The sequence below is a fragment of the Pinus tabuliformis genome, chromosome 2_2 (genome assembly GCF_031772625.1).
Source record: "Pinus tabuliformis cultivar Carrire ecotype Pingquan chromosome 2_2, CPIR1, whole genome shotgun sequence".
Classification (NCBI taxonomy): domain Eukaryota; kingdom Viridiplantae; phylum Streptophyta; class Pinopsida; order Pinales; family Pinaceae; genus Pinus; species Pinus tabuliformis.
This window is the reverse complement of record NC_142300.1, coordinates 327,369,984-327,389,170: the sequence shown is the minus strand read 5'-3', so window position 1 is coordinate 327,389,170 and position 19,187 is coordinate 327,369,984. Positions and strand designations below refer to the sequence as shown.

Genomic DNA, 19,187 nt, shown 5'->3' with positions numbered 1-19,187 from the left:
GAAGGGAACCTGTAAGTCTAGATCGACTTGAAAATTTTGTTACAAACCCATTCTTTGACATAATTTTTTTTTTCTCCACATTGACAAGTGTTCTCTTGTTGTACTAAGCAACCCCTTGCTCCTTTAAGGGTGCTCCATCATCTCCATGTGCTAAGAAATAAAAAACATGTATGGTTTCACATCCATTGCAAAACTGACCTCTTGGGTTTTTAGCCCACAAAGCCCTTTTGTGGTGCCAATTCCTGCACAACGCTATATCCTAGTGTTTGGAGTACATCCCAAGTTACCAATCTCAACAACTTGGCCCAAACAAAGAAGAAAACACAACCCAACAATAGAGAAGGTATGGTCGAGAAAAATAAGGGATACAATGAGCAAAATAAAAGGAAACTCAACCTCTGGATGTGTCCCGCGTCCAGCCTCTAGAACCCCACAAAATGACCTATAAATTGGCCCACTACTTGGTTAATTTCTCCTCGTCAATAGCTGAAAACATAATAGGCACTTGCCGCCCCCAAAACAGACCCAAACTTCAACCAAAATCCGCCCAACAAGACAAAAACGTGTGACCCATACTTAGCCACTAAAACCCCATGATATGACTGAGAAAATTGGCTCGTTTGTGGCTATTATAACTCTCTATGGCCATTGGAAACAAATGGGCACTTGCTTCCCAGAAAACAACCCCCAAAACCTTGCAAAATCAGCCCCTTGAGATAAAAAAGTACTGCCTATAAATCAACCTCTATGGCTGTACAAATTTCTCCACAAACTAGCTCCAAAATCGTTGCAAATTCCTTGCTTTAAGATCAATGGGAAAGTTGAGATGATTTCTCCGTTGGATGCTAGCTAGGGTGGCATTCAAAGTCCACCGAAACCGGCTAAATATGAGTGCCCTTGGAAGCCCTAGCACGCTCTAGTAGAGCTGCGTCCAAGTTTAATTTCCAAATAGGTGAACGTAAGAATAGAATAGAATGACCCATGAGGTCCCCTCATCACCATGATCACACCGGCCACTCCAAAGCCCCTTTTCATCATCCTTCCTTCTAGATTTTTTCATCTCGATTCCAAGTTATTACACTAAGGTGTTCCTCCAAATAATCAACTCCAAATAACACCTTTAGCGTATTTGATTAAAATATGTTGGATAATAATCCCATTTTACGGGAATCGTTAGAATGTAACGAAACCAAGAACGAGCTGTGCGGAACTGACCCTGATGATGAAATATAGCAAGCGAACCCTGTTGGACGCCATAAAACTCCTCCAAAACCCTCCAAACCCTTTGATGATGTAATCTCGCTCTTGTGACCTGGTTGTCACTAGCCTTGGAAATCCACCCTAACCGCATCAAAAGGGAAACCAAAAATGGGGATATTTAGTGTTGTGAATCCTGAAGCCGATATTATCGCAAGTAGTAATCGCGGATTTTTTTTTATACACAATAATTTCGAAAAAGTCGCGATTTTTTTCCCAATTTATTGCTGAGGGTCGGGGCAGCGCGGTTTTATAAGGGATGCTAAATGTTCGAAATGCAATTTTTTTGAAAGAAAAAAATAATTTTTGAGTGGGGCAGCTTAATGATCAAGTCTAGGCCCTAGTATTGATATGCTATTCATGGTAATGTTAAATTCTTAAAATAAAAGTGACATTCTCCTTAATCTTCATTTTCATCCTTTTACTTAAATTTTTAACATTACCATGAAATGACTCAGGATGTTTGAGAGTGGTTCCGACCTCATTGGATTTCATATGGAGAAAGTAGAATTTTAGATTTCATTCAAAATCCAGCAGACTTATCAGTTTTTCAGAATTTCAGGGTTTGGAGATTGTAATGTTTCCAGGTGACACCACCTGCCGGGCTACCCCTGCCACCGGTAGAGGACGTGGTCTACCTCCAATAGCTCCTACTTCTAGTTCTTCAGCTTCTAGAGCACAGCGGACTCCATTGCCAACTCCACCAACACCAGCATCTACATCTAGAGGGAAAGGGAAAGCTGTGGCATTTTCTCACAAGAGGGGCAGAGGAAATCAATAGGATTAGACTTTAGTTATTTTCTTCATTTTATTGTATATGACATTATGACATGATGAGATACATTATTATATTTTTTGTTGATATTTTGAGGCTGAGTTGGGACTCAGGAGTCAGGACTTACTATTCAGGACATGATTCAATGTTTTGTGTGATTTTAGCACTAGAAATGATATTAAACATCTTATATATTAGTTCTTTTATCATATTTATGTGTCAATGTATTTATTTTATGTTGTAGATGGTTTAGATATTAAAAAACTTGAAAAAAATTGAGAAAAATGAATATTTTTGTACCAAACGATTTTTTCCCGATTATTTCCGATTATTTCCCAATAATTACGATTTTTTCCGATTTTTTCCTCGCGCCGATATTAACCCGATAACAATTAATGCAACATTGGATATTACAGATCATATGGGAAGCCAAAAAATCCCATGTTTGGTTTCGCTTATGATGCGGTTACGATGGACTTCCAGGGTTAGTGACAGCCAGGTCACAAAAGCAAGATTATGTCATTAGTGGGCCGGACTTTTGATTTCCCTTATGATCTGTAATATCCCCATTTTTGGTTTCCTTTATGATGCAGTTAGGATGGACTTCCAGGGTTGGTGACAACCAACTCACAGGAGCGAGATTACGTCATCAGTGGGCCCAAAGGAGTTTTATAGTTCGCTTGCTATATTTCATTTATGTTGCACAAAACTTCTACGAACTCGACGTTTTGGGCCGTACTCGTACCCGAAACTCAGCCATCATGTAATCATCTATGAGAGTTAGTAGACATGGTTTTCCTTCTAAATTGTCATCTATGGGTCTTATTCCCTTTTTTCTTGCTAGATAATGTGTTATTTACTTATATATATATATATATATATATATATATATGATGTTTCAGTTGACATTTCCATTTTTGGGAGGTGACGTTTCTAAATGTACTTGTTTCAAAAACTCTGAAATGTTTCGGAAATTCGTGCAACTTAGTATTTCATCATCAAGGTCAGTTCCGCATAGTTCGTTCTTGGTTCCATTGCATTCCGAGGATTCTCATAAAATGGGGTTATTATCCAACATATTTTAAATAAATACACTAAAGGTGTTATTTGGAGCAAATTATTTCGAGAAACACCAGTGTAATTACTTTGTTGGAATTAGAGTGAAGAGATCTACAACATGGGATGATGAAAAGTGACTTTTAGTGGCCAGAGAGATCGTAGAGGCATATTAATCATTTTCCGAGATTAAAAGTGACTTAAATAAAATAAAATAAAAAGAGTCACTTAGATAAAATAAAAGGGAGGAGTTTCTAGAATGAAAATAAAATAATAAAATAAAAGTTCTTCTAGAAGGTTGGAGAGAGATCCATGAAGTCTTTAAAAGTGGGCAGAGTAAGTCACTGGGGACATCTTGGATTCGGATTACTTTCTTGGAGAGTTTGAGAACTTGGTTTTGAGGTTCTGAGAGCCCTAGGACGAAAACCCTTGGGTTTCTTGTTGTGTTGGATGAAACCCCAATCACGATTGTGGAGGTTTCATTCATAATTCTCATAGAGCTTCATCAGTATCAGTTGATGTGCAAATCTGTGGATTGGGGTAGGGATCACCTAAATCTCCAACTTGGACTTCATTTCTAGTTTCGGTTTTGAGAGGCTAGGAACAATATTACAACAATAATTCTGGAGGCTATATTGTTTATTATCAACCATTCAAATATCTTGTTGGTGTTTAACAGGTTCCAATCCAGATTTGGCATGTAATGTCATATTTCAGTTAATGAAATGAGGCTGATTTTCTAATAAATATTGTCTGTGTTTTCTTGCCAAGTTTTCCCAAGAGTCATGGCATTATTTTTTTGGCAAATATATCTGTGTGAAATTGTCAAGAAAAGATTTATCGAAAGTTTTTACATATTTTCTGGTTATTTATGGCTAATTAAACAAAAAGGTATATTAAAGTAAAACCATCATCCATGAATGTCTCTATAAAGGGAGTGCGTAGCTACTTGAGTTACCTTCCCTCACCTTTGTTTTTCCAAGCCCCCTTATTTACCTTTTTCTTTATTTGATTTGGCTTGTTTAACAAGCTTCATTAATCATGGAATAAAGATAATATAATTCCCCTATAATGATGGGCAATTTATCACTTCATTGAGGTTAGGATGTTCTTTCAAAGTTTCTTTTTCTTTGATAGGCATGATATGCATGGATACTCTCGAGGATAAGTGGCTATATAAGAGGAGGTAGAGCTCAAGCTATAATTGGATTTTGATTGCTTTACATCCCTTGCCATTCTTTTGCATTTTAACATTTGGCTTGTGCTTTTTCTTTTCTTACAGTTGCATCAACCTCGGGTATTTTCAACTCCCTTGCTTCTCATAAGACGAGGTATACAGGGAACTAATATGAGCAACTGACAACAACTAGTCAAAAGTTGGGATAATGAAATAAGGGGAGTGATGACAAGTGTTAAGTATGAATATCCTGGAACACTACCACAATCATATCCTCCTATTCATGCCCCTCTTAGACAATGAAAGAAAGACCCTAAGGAAGGTCAAATTGGACTAGGAACAAATGGTAGCCACCAAGGTGAACTAAGGGAACAATTTATATAACCCAAACATCATGGTCTATAATACAATTTCCGCTCATGATCTATACTAGAATGCTAAAAACGTTAAATGAAAACACTTGCATGCAAGAATGGTTCATGTGCCTTGTTACCCACCCAAAGTGGGTAACCCCAGGAGAAATTTTTTCTCTCCCATTGGTCAGCTAGCCAGCCAATAGCCCAATCATGATCCACAAATAACATTACTTTAGAGCTCTTCACCTATGCTTTGGTTAGTGCTTTTTCCCATCTAGCATAGTTCTTGAAAGAAGGTGGGTCATCTATGAGAAGGTATGCTAACTATTTCTATAATATGTATTTTCATTTAATGTTTGGGGCATACTAATATGGATCACAGGCCAAGCTAGATGATTGACCACTCTTCATTGTACCCTTGATTCCATACTTCACTTGGGAGATTATCCTTTATCCCTAGTCTAGTGTGACCTCCCCTGAGCCCCTTTTCATCCACTATTAGGAGGGACACTAATAGGAGGCACTAATTAATTTAGCATGCCCAAGGTAATTCATATTTACCATGTGCCATGTTTCTCTTATCATCCACATCCATTCTTTGGGTTGATAGACATTTGTCACTGGGGCTGGCACCCTATATCCTCATTCTTGTGTCAGGGCTTGGAAATTTTCCCAAAGAGGTTGATGCAACTAAAAGAAAGATAAAAAAATATGAAGCCACAAAAAGAAAAAGAAAAATACAAAAGATGGTTGGGACATAGTAAGTATGTGGGCAAAATCTTAGCATGAGCTCTACCCCCCATTATTGGCCATCACATTGTTACTCAATATTTCATGCTCTATCTAAATAAAGAAACTCATGAATGTCCCAACCTTGATGATGCTACATCTTTAAGAGGCATTGGAAAATCATAAAGTAAGCCTGGGTCTCTTAAGCTATGCAAGAAAGAAAGACAAATAATTGGATTAAAAGGTGCATTAGAGGGGTGGAAAAAGCAAGCCGAGGAAAGGGGTAGCTCATGCCTCCATGATTGCTCCCTCTTTTCATTATAACACTTAGATATGTTGGACTTCCTTAAGCTGGTTCCATGGCTATGGTCATTTTCCTTGAAGTCTTGCCCATTCATTCAGCACCTTTACACATGCATATATTAGAAGGTACACATATAATTTCTGTAATCATGTGTTTTCATTTAACGTTTGGGGCATACTAATATGGGTCATAGGCCAAGTTGGATGATTGATCTCTCTTGATTGTATCCTTGTTCCTATCCTTCACTTGGAAGATTATCCTTTACCCCTAGTCCATTGTGACCTCCGTTGAGGCTCTGTTACCCCTCAATGTTTGCAAGGGTAATTTTTTTTTGCATTTTTTATCACCACCATTCTAAGCCCAAGGTCACAAGTCAAAAGTGATGTAAAAGCCATGTGAGACCTTGTATTAAGTATCCTTGACCTTTTTTTTGAGTGCGTATCTTGTTCTTTTGGTTCAACCATGGTTGGTCCCTTGAAGTTTCACTTCAAGTTACTCTCAACCTGTATAGGATTGGAGGGCCTTAGGTGAATTTTCTTGAGGACTTACGGTTTTATGGGAGTCTGCATTTGTACGAGTGATCACCAGTGTATGGGCCATACAATGCACATCAAGGAGCACCTATGTCATTCCACATGGTTATGATCTGTAGAATTTGTAGGTGGCCATGGCTTTGGTGTAGTATTCCTCAAACAACACTCAAAGAGTGACAGTCTCACTTGACAACTTTTGACATCCCCTGAGGCAATTCATGGTTCCCAATGTGAAGTGGTCCTGGTGGTCAAGCATTCAACTTGGTCTCACAATGTGCAATTTGAAAAGAAGAATCCATGCCACATCGAATTTTTCCAATCAAAGATGGTAGTGGCTAGTTACAACTTGGTCAAACTCGGCCAATAGATCAAACCAAGTTTCTAGGTGACAGGACAGGGGCAACATTGTGTTGTTTGCGACATGCATTATGTCAAAAGTGGTCTACTCAATGATGTTGATTTTGGGTAGCATCGGATGTGCTCTAGCTCCGAAATTTTGTGGAGGGGCTAGAACACATGAGATCTCCAAACGCAGAAATCGTTTGGAGAAATTCCACCCAGATGAGGGGTTATTAAAATAATTAATATTTTTAATGAGTTCCTAAGTCCAAACTTAGGAAAATAAAAATATTAATGTGTATTAATAAAAATATGGGTGAGAAGATTCTAAGTGACGAGGATCAAGCCAGTTCTAATCTTAGCTGTTGATTAGGGACTTAATCTCGGCTGTTGATTCATCAACAAGAAAAGTATAAGAGGAGGCTTGAGGGTCAGTTGGAGATACATCGAAGAGATCAAAGAGTTCAATTTTTCTGGGGCATGGTTTGTAGAGAAAGTCGAGCTAAGTGATCTGAGTTGCAGTGAGGGGTAGTTCGGCAAGAGAACTTCAGTCCGAGGCCGAAGAATACATAGCAGAGAGGCAAAGCAGCACTGGGAGAGACAGTGTAGTCCTAGAGAGGGTGACGCAGAGGCCATAGGGGCTGATGCAGAAGCCGTAGGGGCTGACGCAGGCCCTTAGAGGCAGCGTTGGGGAGATTCTGTGGGGCAGAGAGGGAGCAGTTTAGCAAATCGAGTTTTTGAGCAAAGGAGGCTCATTGTGGAGGTGACGCAGCTCCTAGAGGAGGTGACGCAGTTCCAACACAGAGCTTGGAGCAACCATCGCTGCCCAACACTGGAACAATCGGGTTGTCTGTGGGGTTTGATCATCCAATTGTTGAATTTGCCAGAATATCTGTCTCCAGATAGAGGTACTTCTGCCAGGATTTTTTTTTTGTTGGGTGAGCCATATCTGGTACCCTAGTTGTATTCAAGAATGTGCTTAATAATACAAACCCTCTATATGTTGCACCGGTTTTCCCGAATTGGGTTTTTCCGGGGACGATTGTCCAAAAATAACGGTGTCCCTTGTGTGATTGTCTCAATGTATTTCAGTTCATGTTCTGTATGTATGTAGGTTGCAATAGTGTTTTTCATCGATATTTATGTAATTAAATAACTTGTTAATGCAAAGAACAAGTAGGAGAGGTTAAACTAGTAATTGCAGTAAGGGTTTTTGATGTGTAGATTCATAAATCTTCACATGGTATCAGAGTGATTGCAGATCACAGGCAACTGAAGAAACCAACCAAGAAATCTGGATAATTTGCAATAGAAAAGCAACTGTCGCGAGTGACAGCGCTGTTCCAGAGCCAAAGACGCAGAAGGTGGAGTGACGTAGTGCAGAGAAAGTGACGCAGAGGCGCACGCAGTGCTTGCGTCAACACTTTGAGCCAGGTGGAGATGACAGTAGCTAGGAGGAGCCCATGCAGTAGCTACTTCAACCATCAAGGCCAACACAAAGGTAGAGGGGGACAGATCAAGCTCATGCAGAGCCACGTCATCTTTCTGAGCTAGGAAGGATTGACGCAGTTGGCTAGGAGGAGCTGATCCAGCCCACGCAGTGGTTGCGCAGATCCTGAAGGGCTCAAATTATTCAAGTTGCCGGGGCTAAGGAAGCTGAGCAGATTTTTGGTTTGAGGAGCTGGTGGGATGCTGTTTCTGTTGGTGCAGAACAATGTCTAAGGAGATTGAACCAAGGTAGAGGGAATCACTACCTTGACAGATTTCTAGCCAAGAAATCTAGATCCGGGTTGCAACAATAAAGGAGGGTTGGAGAGGAGCGATTCGACAGTTGGCCGGAGGATTTTCGAGAGGGAAATCAAGACTCGGAGGGAGTCTAGAGAGGTGTTGTTCCTTAGAGGGTTTCTTACACCCAAGGAACCCAGATCCAAGTCTTGCTAGATGGACAACAGGAGAGGGAGAAGAGAACCAATTCTATTTTTGAGTAGAGATGGCAATGAATGGGTTGAGGGATCAGGACAGATTGGATGAAGCTTCCAATTTTGTCATCTGGAAGGCTAGGATCTTGGCAATCCTAGATAAACATCACATTAAGGACTATGCCTTGAAGGTGGTTGCTGTTTCGATTGACGCTGATGCGGCATAGAAGTATGAGGAGGCCCAGGCGAAGGCTAAGTGCATGATCCTAGACGGGGTCAAAGATCATGTAGTACCACACATTGCTGAGAGGGACACAACAAGAGAGATGTGGGAGACCCTGACCACGTTGTACCAGGGCTCTTCCGTGCAACAGAAGATGCTATTAGAGAATCAGCTAAGACAATACCAGATGCAGAAAGGAGAGGAGATAGATCCCTTCCTTCTCAGGTTGCAAGGGATTCGTGACCAACTGACTTCTGTGGGGTCTACACCAAATCCAGAGTTCATAGTCAGGACTACCCTGAATGTAGTCACTGAGGACTAGGAGACATTTGTCCAAAGTATCTTGGGTAGAGCAAATCTCCCCAGTTGGGAGGAGATGTGGGCAACTCCTCGACAAGAAGAGCTTAGGAGGTTGACCAAGGCAGGAAGTAGTGGCAAGGGAGCCCGAGTCAAGGAGGAGGAGGAGGAGGAGGAGGAGGAGGAGGAGGATGCAGCTCTCGCATCAGTGGGACAACAGGGGCCCCAGAAGAGGAAGAAGGAGGACATGACTAAGGTCAGATGCTTCAACTGTGGGGAGCTGGGACATTATGCCACTCAGTGCCCCAGGAAGAAAGGCAAGGGGGAGGCTTCTGACTCAAAGGCTGCTCCAGCAAGGGCAAACAAGGATGTCGAGGATGACGGTTGTGCCATGAGTGCTCATGCACCTTTGGAGAAGAGGTGGGGCGACATAGAGTTGTAGTAAAGAGGACTACATGACGGGCATGATCCTTGAGGTGCCTAAACTCTTGGATCACATACGGCTACGGGAGTCCTTAACGAAAGTAGCAAAATGAGGGGTGTCGGTTGGAGTGAGGTGTGATGGAGCAACAGTGGCATTGCTAGAGTGCCAAAGTTTGAGGTAGCGCAGTGGATGTTGTAGCAGTGCGAGAGGCACAGAGCAGTTTGCTGCAGCACAGTAGCAACAACGGGTCAGCACAGATTAGTAGTAGAGGTAGCTTCAGGATCACGAGGCATCCACATTGACCAGGATGTCAGTGTTTGGGTGAGTCTTCAGTTGGCTACTTCTCAACAATTGAGTTGCAGCGCAACAGTTAGCAGTGTTGATTTGGGGTAGCATCGGATGTGCTCTAGCCACGAAAATTGGTGGAGAGGCTAAGGCACATGAGATCTCCAATACCTAGAAAGGGTTTGGGCAGATTCTAAACAGTTTGGGAGATATTAAAATAATTAATATTTTTAATGGAGTCCCTAAGTCTAAACATAGGGAAAGTAAAATATTAATGTGAATTAATATAAAACTTGTGTTAGAATGGTCCAAAAGTCATGGATCAAGCCAAATATAATCTTAGCCGTTGATTAGAAACTTAATCTCGGCCGTTGATTTGTCAATGAGAAAAGTATAAGAGGAGGCTTGAGGGTCACTTGGAGAACACACCAAGAGATTAAGATTTCGACTTTCTGGGGCTGGATTTGCTGAGAAAGTTGAGAGAGTGATCTGGAGTTGCAGCTGAGGAGCAGTGAATATAGAAGTAGAGAGGCAGAGATAGTGCCGGGAGGATCAACGCAGTAGTTGGGAAAGTTGATGCAGAGGGCAGAAGCTAGAATTGCCGGGAAAGCTGATGTAGAGGGCAGAAGTTGAAACTGCTGGGAACAGCTGGAACTGTCGGGAAAGTTGACGCAGAGGGCAGAAGTCAGAATTGCCAAGAAAGTTGACACAGAGGGCAGAAGTTGGAACTGTCGGGAATAGCCGAAACTGTCCGGAACAGTCGGAATTGCCGGGAATAGCCGAAACTGCCGGGAAAGCTAACACATAGGGCAGAGCTAGAACTGCCGGGAAAGCTGACGGAGAGGGAAGAAGAGGCTGACATGGTCCCTAGAGGCTGACGCTGGGGTTTTTCATGGGGTAGATTGGAGCTGAGGAGCTGCCAGAGTGTTTATCCGTGGTTTCAGCTGGAGCATCTGTCTCCGAAGGAGAGGTACTACTGCCGAGATTTTTCTCTGTTGGGTGAGCTGGATTTGGCACCTAGATTGTATTCTGAAACTGCTTAATAAGTCAAACCCTCAGATCGCTGCACCGGTTTTCTCGCATTGGGTTTTTCCAGGGACATTAGTCCAAAAATAACGATGTCATTTATGTGCTTGTTTTTGTTTCCTTCAGTTGATGATTTGTAATGTGTTGAGCATGTACTTGTATTTATTTTCAATATTTACATGGTAAATAACTTGTTAATTAATCAGAACAAGTAGGAAGGAATAAATAAGACAGTACATGGAGGGTTTCTAACTGTTAGACTTAGAAACTCCAACATGGTATCAGAGAGTGGATACAGATCACAGGAGAATTGAGGACATCAGTCGAGTAGAGCAGCAATAGCAGAAAACAGCTGTCCTGAGTGACAGAAGCTGTTCCTAGCAGAGAAGCAACAAGGAAGGGGTGACGTCAAGTTCGAGCCAAGAAGAGGTAGCATAGAGGCTAAGGGAAGTACAGACAGGCTCACGCAGAGGCCAGGAGGGTTGACGCAGTTGGCTGAGGAAGTTGATTTGCCGGTGCCCGGATTGTGCAGAGCCTAGGAGCTCTAACCTTCAGGTTGTTGGGGTTTAGGAGGCTGTGGGTAAGTTGCAGAGTGGCGCTGGTGCAGTACTGTAGTCAGAACAATACCTAACAGGACAAGGCCAAGGTAGAGGGAGTTGCTGCCGAGGCGGATTTCTAGCCAAGGAATCCGGATCAGTGTTGCTGTTGCACAGATGATTGGAGAGGGGCCACTTGATGTTGGCAGAAGGATTTCCAGGTGGGAAATCGGGACTCAGAGGGAGTCCAGAAGAGAACTTCCAGACGGGAAGTAGAGAGACTCAGCAGGAGTCGAACCGAGAACTTCCAGACGGGAAGTGGAGAGACTCAGCAGGAGTCAAACCGAGAACTTCCAGACGGGAAGTAGAGAGACTCAGCAGGAGTCGAACCGAGAACTTCCAGACGGGAAGTGGAGAGACTCAGCAGGAGTCGAACCGAGAACTTCCAGACGGGAAGTAGAGAGACTCAGCAGGAGTTGAGCTGAGAACTTCCAGACGGGAAGTAGAGAGACTTAGCAGGAGTCGAACTGAGAACTTCCAGACGGGAAGTAGAGAGACTCGGAGGAGTCAACAAGAAGAGCAAAGAGATGGCCATGAATGGACTGAGGGATCAGGACAGGTTGGATGAGGCATCCAACTTTGTCATCTCGAAGGCCAGCATCCTTTCTGTTCTGTGTGCCATGAGTGCACACACACCACTTGAGCAGAAGTGGGGAGACATTGAGCTGTAGTCAGACGGACTACAGGCGATGAGGGGCAGGATCCTCGAGGTATCCAGCCTCTTGGATTAGACCTTGCTACGGGAGCCCCGAAGAGGAGTAGCAATACTGGCGATGTCAGTAGAGACGGATGCGGATGGAGCGACAGAGGGAGCTACAGTGCAGGATTCCCAAGACAACACGAGGCTAGCAGGCTGCAACAGTGCAAGAGGCACGGGAGTGTTGCACTAGTGCAAGATGGCACAGAGAGGTGTGCAACGGTGCGAGATGCATGGAGTTGTTGCAGCAACACAGAGGTCAGAGAGGGAGCACTTGTCAGTGACGGAGGGAGCTTCAGCATCAGGAGTGTTTCTAGCCTGACAAAGATGTTAGAGTTGGGAGATCAGTTACTTACTTCTCAGTAACTGAGTTGCAGTGCAGCAGTTAGCAGTGGTAGTGCTATGAGCAACACAATGCAACATGATGAGAGGGGTTGCAATGTAGATGCAGTAGTGGCAGTGGCAGGGCCATGGGCAATATCACAGATGCAGAGGGAGTTGCAGTACGAATGCAACAGTGGAAGTGGCAGGGCCATGGGTAGCAGTACAGGATGCAACATTACAAAGGATGTTGGGCAGCAGGCCTAGCATGAACACAGGGACCGATGTCGGATGATCAGAGTGATGCTCAATGAGGAGTATTACTAGAGCACAGTCCTCACTAAGAGGGAGTGTTGATTTGGGGTAGCATCGGATGTGCTCTAGCTACGAAAATTGGTGGAGAGGCTAAGGCACATGAGATCTCCAATACGTAGAAAGGGTTTGCACAGATTCTAAACAGTTTGGGAGATATTAAAATAATTAATATTTTTAAGGGAGTCCCTAAGTCTAAACTTAGGGAAAATAAAATATTAATGTGAATTAATATAAAACTATGTTAGAATGGTCCAAAGTTCATGGATCAATCCAGATCTAATCTTAGCGGTTGATTAGGGACGTAATCTTGGCCGTTGATTTGTCAACGAGAAAAGTATAAGAGGAGGCTTGAGGGTCACTTGGAAAACACACCAAGAGAGAGTGATCTGGAGTTGCAGCTAAGGGGCAGTGAATATAGAAGCAGAGAGGCAGAGATAATGCCGGGAGGATCAACGCAACAATCGGGAAAGCTGACGCAGAGGGCAGACGCTGGAATTGCCAGGAAAGTTGACGCAGAGGGTAGAAGCTAGAACTGCTGGGAATAGCCGGAACTACTGGGAAAGTTGACGCAGAGGGTAGAAGCCAAAATTGTCGGGAACAATCGGAATTGCCGGGAAAGCTGACGCAGAGGGTAGAAGCCGGAACTGCCGGGGACTATCGGGAAAGCTAATGTAGAGGGCAGAAGTCGGAACTATCGGGAACAACTAGAACTACCGGGAAAGCTAACGCGAAGGGCAGAAGAGGTTGACACAGTCCCTAGAGGCTAATGCTAGGGTTTTTCGTGGGTCAGATTTGAGCTGAGGAGCTGCCAGAGTGTTTATCTGGGGTTTCAGCCAGAGCATTTGTCTCCGAAGGAGAGGTACTATTGCCGAGATTTTTCTCTGTTGGGGAGCCAGATTTGGCACCCAGATTGTATTATGAAATTGCTTAATAAATCAAACCCTCGGGTAGCTGCACCGGTTTTCCCGCATTGGGTTTATCCGCGGACATTAGTCCAAAAATAGTTGTGTCATTTGTGTGCTTGTTTCTGTTTCCTTCAGTTGATGATTTATAATGTGTTGAGCATGTACTTGTGTTTATTTTTAGTATTTACATGGTAAATAACTTGTTAATTAATCATAACAAGTAGGAAGGAATAAATCAAAAAGTACATGGAGGGTTTCTAACTGTTAGACTTAGAAACTCCAACAAGCAGTGGCAACGCTATGGGCAGCATGAGGCAACATTTTGAGGCGCTGTAGTACAAATGTAGCAGTGGCAGTGACAGAGTCATGGGTAGCAGTACAGGAAGCAACAGTGCAGTGGATGAAGGGCATCAGGCCAAGCATCAGCAACACAGAGGACCGATGCAGTGGATCAGTGTAGTACTTCTATTGAGAAGTGTTACTAGAGCACATTCCTCGCTAAGAGGGAGTGTTGATTTTGGGTAGCATCAAATGTGCTCTAGCTCCGAAATTTTGTGGAGGGGCTAGAACACATGAGATCTCTAGAACCCAGAAATCGTTTGGAGAAATTCCACTCGGATGAGGAGTTATTAAAATAATTAATATTTTTAATAAGTTCCTAAGTCTAAACTTAGGAAAATAAAAATATTAATGTGTATTAATAAAAATATGGGTGAGAAGGTTCTAAGTGACGAGGATCAACCAATTTTAATCTTAGCCTTTGATTAGGGACTTAATCTCTGCCGTTGATTCATCAACATGAAATGTATAAGAGGAGGCTTGAGGTTCAGTTGGAGATACATCGAAGAGATCAAAGAGTTCGATTTTTCTGGGGCGTGGTTTGCTGAGAAAGTCGAGCTAAGTGATCTGAGTCGCAGTGAGGGGCAGTTCGGAAAGGGAACTTTAGTCCAAGGCCGAAGAATACATAGCAGAGAGGAAGAGCAGCACTGGGAGAGATAACGTAGTCCCAGAAAGGGTGATGCAGAGGCCGTGGGGGCTGACGCAGGCCCTTAGAGGCAACATTGGGGAGATTCTGTGGGGCAGAGAGGGAGTAGTTCAACAAATAAGCTTTTTGAGCAAAGGAGGCTCACTGTGGAGGTGACACAACTCCTAGAGGAGGTGACGCAGTTCCAACGCAGAGCTTGGAGCAACCATCACTGCCGAGCACTCGGAACAACCAGGTCATTTGTGGGGTTTGATCATCCAGTTGCTGAAATTGTCAGAATATCTATCTCTGGATAAAGGTGCTTCTGCTAGGATTTTTCTCTGTTGGGTGAGCCATAACTGGCACCCTAGTTGTATTCAAGAATCTGCTTAATATTACAAACCCTCTATATGTTGCACCGGTTTTCCTGAATTGGGTTTTTTCGGGGACGATTGTCCAAAAATAGCGGTGACCCTTGTGTGATTGTCTCAGTGTATTTCATCATGATTTGTATGTAGGTGTAGGCTGCAATAGTGTTTTACATCGATATTTATGGAATTAAATAACTTGTTAATGCAAAGAACAATTAGGAGAGGTTAAACCAGTAATTGTAGTAGGGGTTTCTGATGTGTAGATTCAGAAATATTCACAAATGAGAGGGATAAAACCCATGTTTCAAATTTTGCAAATCCGTAATGGTGTTAGAGATCATCTACTTAGGCATGATGATGCGAAAGAATATGTTTCTAGATGGCTTAATAGGGGAAAATATTGATAGAATTTGAGATGTAATGTCTAAATTAGTCTATAGAATGAGAGGAACAAAACCCACGTATCGATTTCTCTAAATTCCCAATGTAGCTAGAGATCCACCACATGGCAAGATGATGTGGTAGGTAGGTGATGATTTGGTAGCGCTATGAAAGATATGAAGATTTCGAGAGATACCTAGTTTAGATCCAAGCTGGTTTCAACATACCTAGTTGCTGGGATTGTTAGAAAGTCAAGGGCGTTGGAGATTCATCTTCCATGTAGCTAAGTTGAATTACTAGAGGGAATAATCAAGTCAAAAATATTTGTTGGTGAAATCAACTAGCCATAAGAGGGTCTAAATACTAGCCATTGAGGACCTGGTGGACCAATTAGTTGGGAAATGGACCGAAGTAGCCGTTAGAAGATGAATTTCTCCCCCAAGGGACCAAATCTATTTTTTTAAGGGTGATCAAGTGGAACATTGAGCTACTATTGTTTACTGTTTTGACTATTAACCATTGTGGACCATGAGCAAAGGGAATTTTGAGCTAAATTTTGGAAGATTGTCTAAGTAGACCCCCTAGTGGGTGAATTAAAAATTATATTGTAATATTTATGAAAAAATTACTAAGTCTCCAATTTGTGGATGACTAGTAAATTACTATTTTGAGGAGTCAAAACTAATCGTTAGCTAGCCATTATCTAGCCACTGCAAATTGTTCTATAAAAGGCTAGCCTTCCCTCATTGTATTGTTGTTGTTGTCAATTGAGATAGGTGCTATCATAATAAAGAGCTCACTTTTTGAATACCCTTGTGTAAATTTTGTTTATGCATTGTGTGGAGTGAATATTGTTTTCATTCTTTTTCTTGATATATGTTCTAGGCTTTTTGTTCTAACTATTCTTGGTGATAAATAAAATTATGCTAAAGCTAACAATTCTTGCTATTGAGGAGCTATCTAGCCACATGGAAAAGGCCACCAAGGGGTTGACCCCACTCAAGTTCTTTTGTTTTGCAAGTGGGTCGATCCAAGCAACCAAACCATCTCTAGAGGGGAGCTTTGATTTGTGTAGGGTCTTGCATTTATCACACACAGAAGTTGAAGGCTAGAGACACCACTTTGAGAGAGGTCGCTTCTAAGTGAGTTTGAAAGTCACCAAGAAAGTTAAGTCAATAATGGGGGCAGTTTCTGTCCAAGGCCAAACCCACTCCTTTGAGTTCAACCAAATATATTGTTTTAAGTTCACTCCCATATTGCCAAAGATGATTTGACCAAATTCCTGGAAAAGCAATTTCCAGCTCCAGCTTGCTGGAAATTGACCTTTTCAGCTGTCATAGGTTGATGAGAGGCCTCATAAGTCTCTATTTTGATCCTCAAGCCTCTCCACCCATAGACATAAAGTCTGGAAGTGCTTAGGCACTTGTAGGGGGGCTGATTTGGGCTTAACAAGTTGTTGTCCTTGTTTTTATGTAGAGTTTGCAGTCTGATTTTAGAGAACAACAAACTTTTTTGACCCATAAGCCTCTAACCAATGGTCCAAACTGAAATATAATTACATATTTGGTTAGAATAAATTCCATAGACTAAAATTCATTGGTTACACTTCATACTTCCAGGATTTTGGTACTTCTAAATCTGTTTATTTTTTTGCCATACAATGACATTAAAGACCAACTAGACAGTTCCAAGAGATTAACACCTCCACTCCAAGTGACCCCATCTAAGACACCGATCTTATTTGGGATTGTTTGGGGTTATATTTGGGACTCCTCCCTTGACCATTTAGGAGGTTGTTGGGTCTAAAAAATGAGGGCTTGGGCTGAGGTGACGGTGGGTTCCTGCCTTATTTGTGCCCATCTAGAGGATTGCGAGGACCTTAGCAACCATGCTAATTGGATTGGTAATAGGCACAAGAGAGTTGGACGTCTCTATCAAAGAAGCCCTGAGATGAGTCAAAGTTGCAATGTCTAGCCTCCAAAAACTTCCAAGTGGATAGACCCACAACCAACTCCTCAAGTTAGGCAAGATAAGCCTCCTTTATCTCCTCCAATGTGGATGTGGAGCTCTCAAGGTGTAACATTCTCCACAAAGTGTGAAAGGACCAAGTAGAAGACCTCATAAATGGCATGTGTGACCCTTTGAGTGAAATAACCTCCATTGGATGTGAGTAAAAGCTCCTCCAAGGTGGATGTCCTCAATATTAGCATAAGTATGTGTGCAATAAGGTTTGAAAGTGGTGGAGTCCATCCTCCTCAAATGAGGGTTTGTAGCATGTCACCTCCTTGCTCGGTGAGACAACCCATTAATAAGCAAGCTAAAGTGTTCAATGTAACCTTCAAATAGCCCATGCAAACCAATAAATCATGAGAAGATGTGTGAGGTGGGAGATCTAAGGAAGAATGAGTCAAATAAGCCATCAATCAAGTGCCAAGTCATCAAGAATCCAACCAACTCATCAAGGAGAAAGACAACTTCATCAAAATATGCATGAAGTGATGCAGAATGTGCATATGCTTCCAAAGGTAGGCCTATGATGGGGAGCACTCAAGATAATATCATGCTCCATGCTACATGTAACCCATCCATGTGTAAAAATTGTCGAGAAATATTGATTGAACAAGAGCTTCTTACACAATTTAGATGTAAATGTGTGTGAAGTAGTTCGAGACGACTTCTAGTGATCACTTAATAAAAGTGGGAAATAATACCATCTTGTAATTTCACTTCAATAAATAAAAGTCAAAGTCAAATTTCCTAATTTCTCTTAATTTATGAAATCTAAATGAAATATTATAGAGATTCTAGAATATTATTAGATTTCATCTAATCTTAGCCGTACACGTCAGTATTGAGATAATGTGGTTGCTAGGATTAAGAGAGATTTTAGAATATTATTTGATTTCATCTAATCTTAGCCGTACATGTAACGACCCAGCTAAATTGATCCATTATATAAAGTTTTAAACCTTATAATAAAACAAATGTGATGGAATTTAAACAATAAATGTGTTAAGTTTTATAAATACAATTTAAATTTATAAACATATATAAGTTAAATTTTATAAAATATATAATTAAACTTTATAATATATATATATTAAATTTACAAAATACATAATTGAACTTTATAATATAAATTTTATATACTATATAATGGAACTTTATGATATATATATAACTTAAATGTTATAAAGATATATAGCTGAACTTATAAGTATACATATGCTAAGCGTAAAACACAACCTATGCTAGCATACCTAAAAAAATCATTAAAGGATCCATTAATAAGGGGCGCGTCCAACCAACTGAAAATTTATAGCAGAGCGCCCTTTGCCAGGAAAAGATCTGAGAGTTAAATTGCATGGAGGGCGTGTCAAGTCGAGGGAAGGCGGTGGCTGCAGGTAGGAGGGCGGCCACCGCCAGGCCCGGAGATAAAAACCGGCAGCCTGGATCGAGAGGGGGGGAAAAACCAGAGAGGGGCAGAGAGAACCGGAAGCAGAATTTCACCAGGAGAAAACCAGGAGAAGATAATTATCCATTGGAAGAGCTTTAAGCCGTCTGAGGTTCTGGGCACGGAGGGACAGAGAGCTTCTGTTGAGCAGCTTTCTGGATTGAGCAGCTAGGTTTGCTCAGTCTGGTTGGGTGGTATTGGTCTCCCGGAGATTGGATCAAAATAGCCACGGCATCACCAGCAGCAGAATCACCAGTTCAGTAGCAGAATCAGCAGCAGTTAAGGTAAGTACAAATTAATTCTTCAGGCTTCTGTATTTCAGATTTTAGTTACTGTGTGTGAATGGTTATTACAGTACATGTCATTGTTGAGATAATGTGGTTGCTAGGATTAAGGGGATTAGCTGCTAAGGTTTGGGATAATAGTTGCTAAAATTTGGGAAATTAATTGCTAAGATTGAGGAGATTAGTAATCTCTCTCAAA

General features: G+C 41.9%; 1 protein-coding gene across 1 annotated transcript in view; it reads left to right on the top strand.

Moving 5' to 3' along the window:
- LOC149192612 (uncharacterized) overlaps window positions 1–19,187 on the top strand; it is a 267,241-nt gene that overhangs the window by 70,279 nt on the left and 177,775 nt on the right. The window lies entirely within an intron of this gene.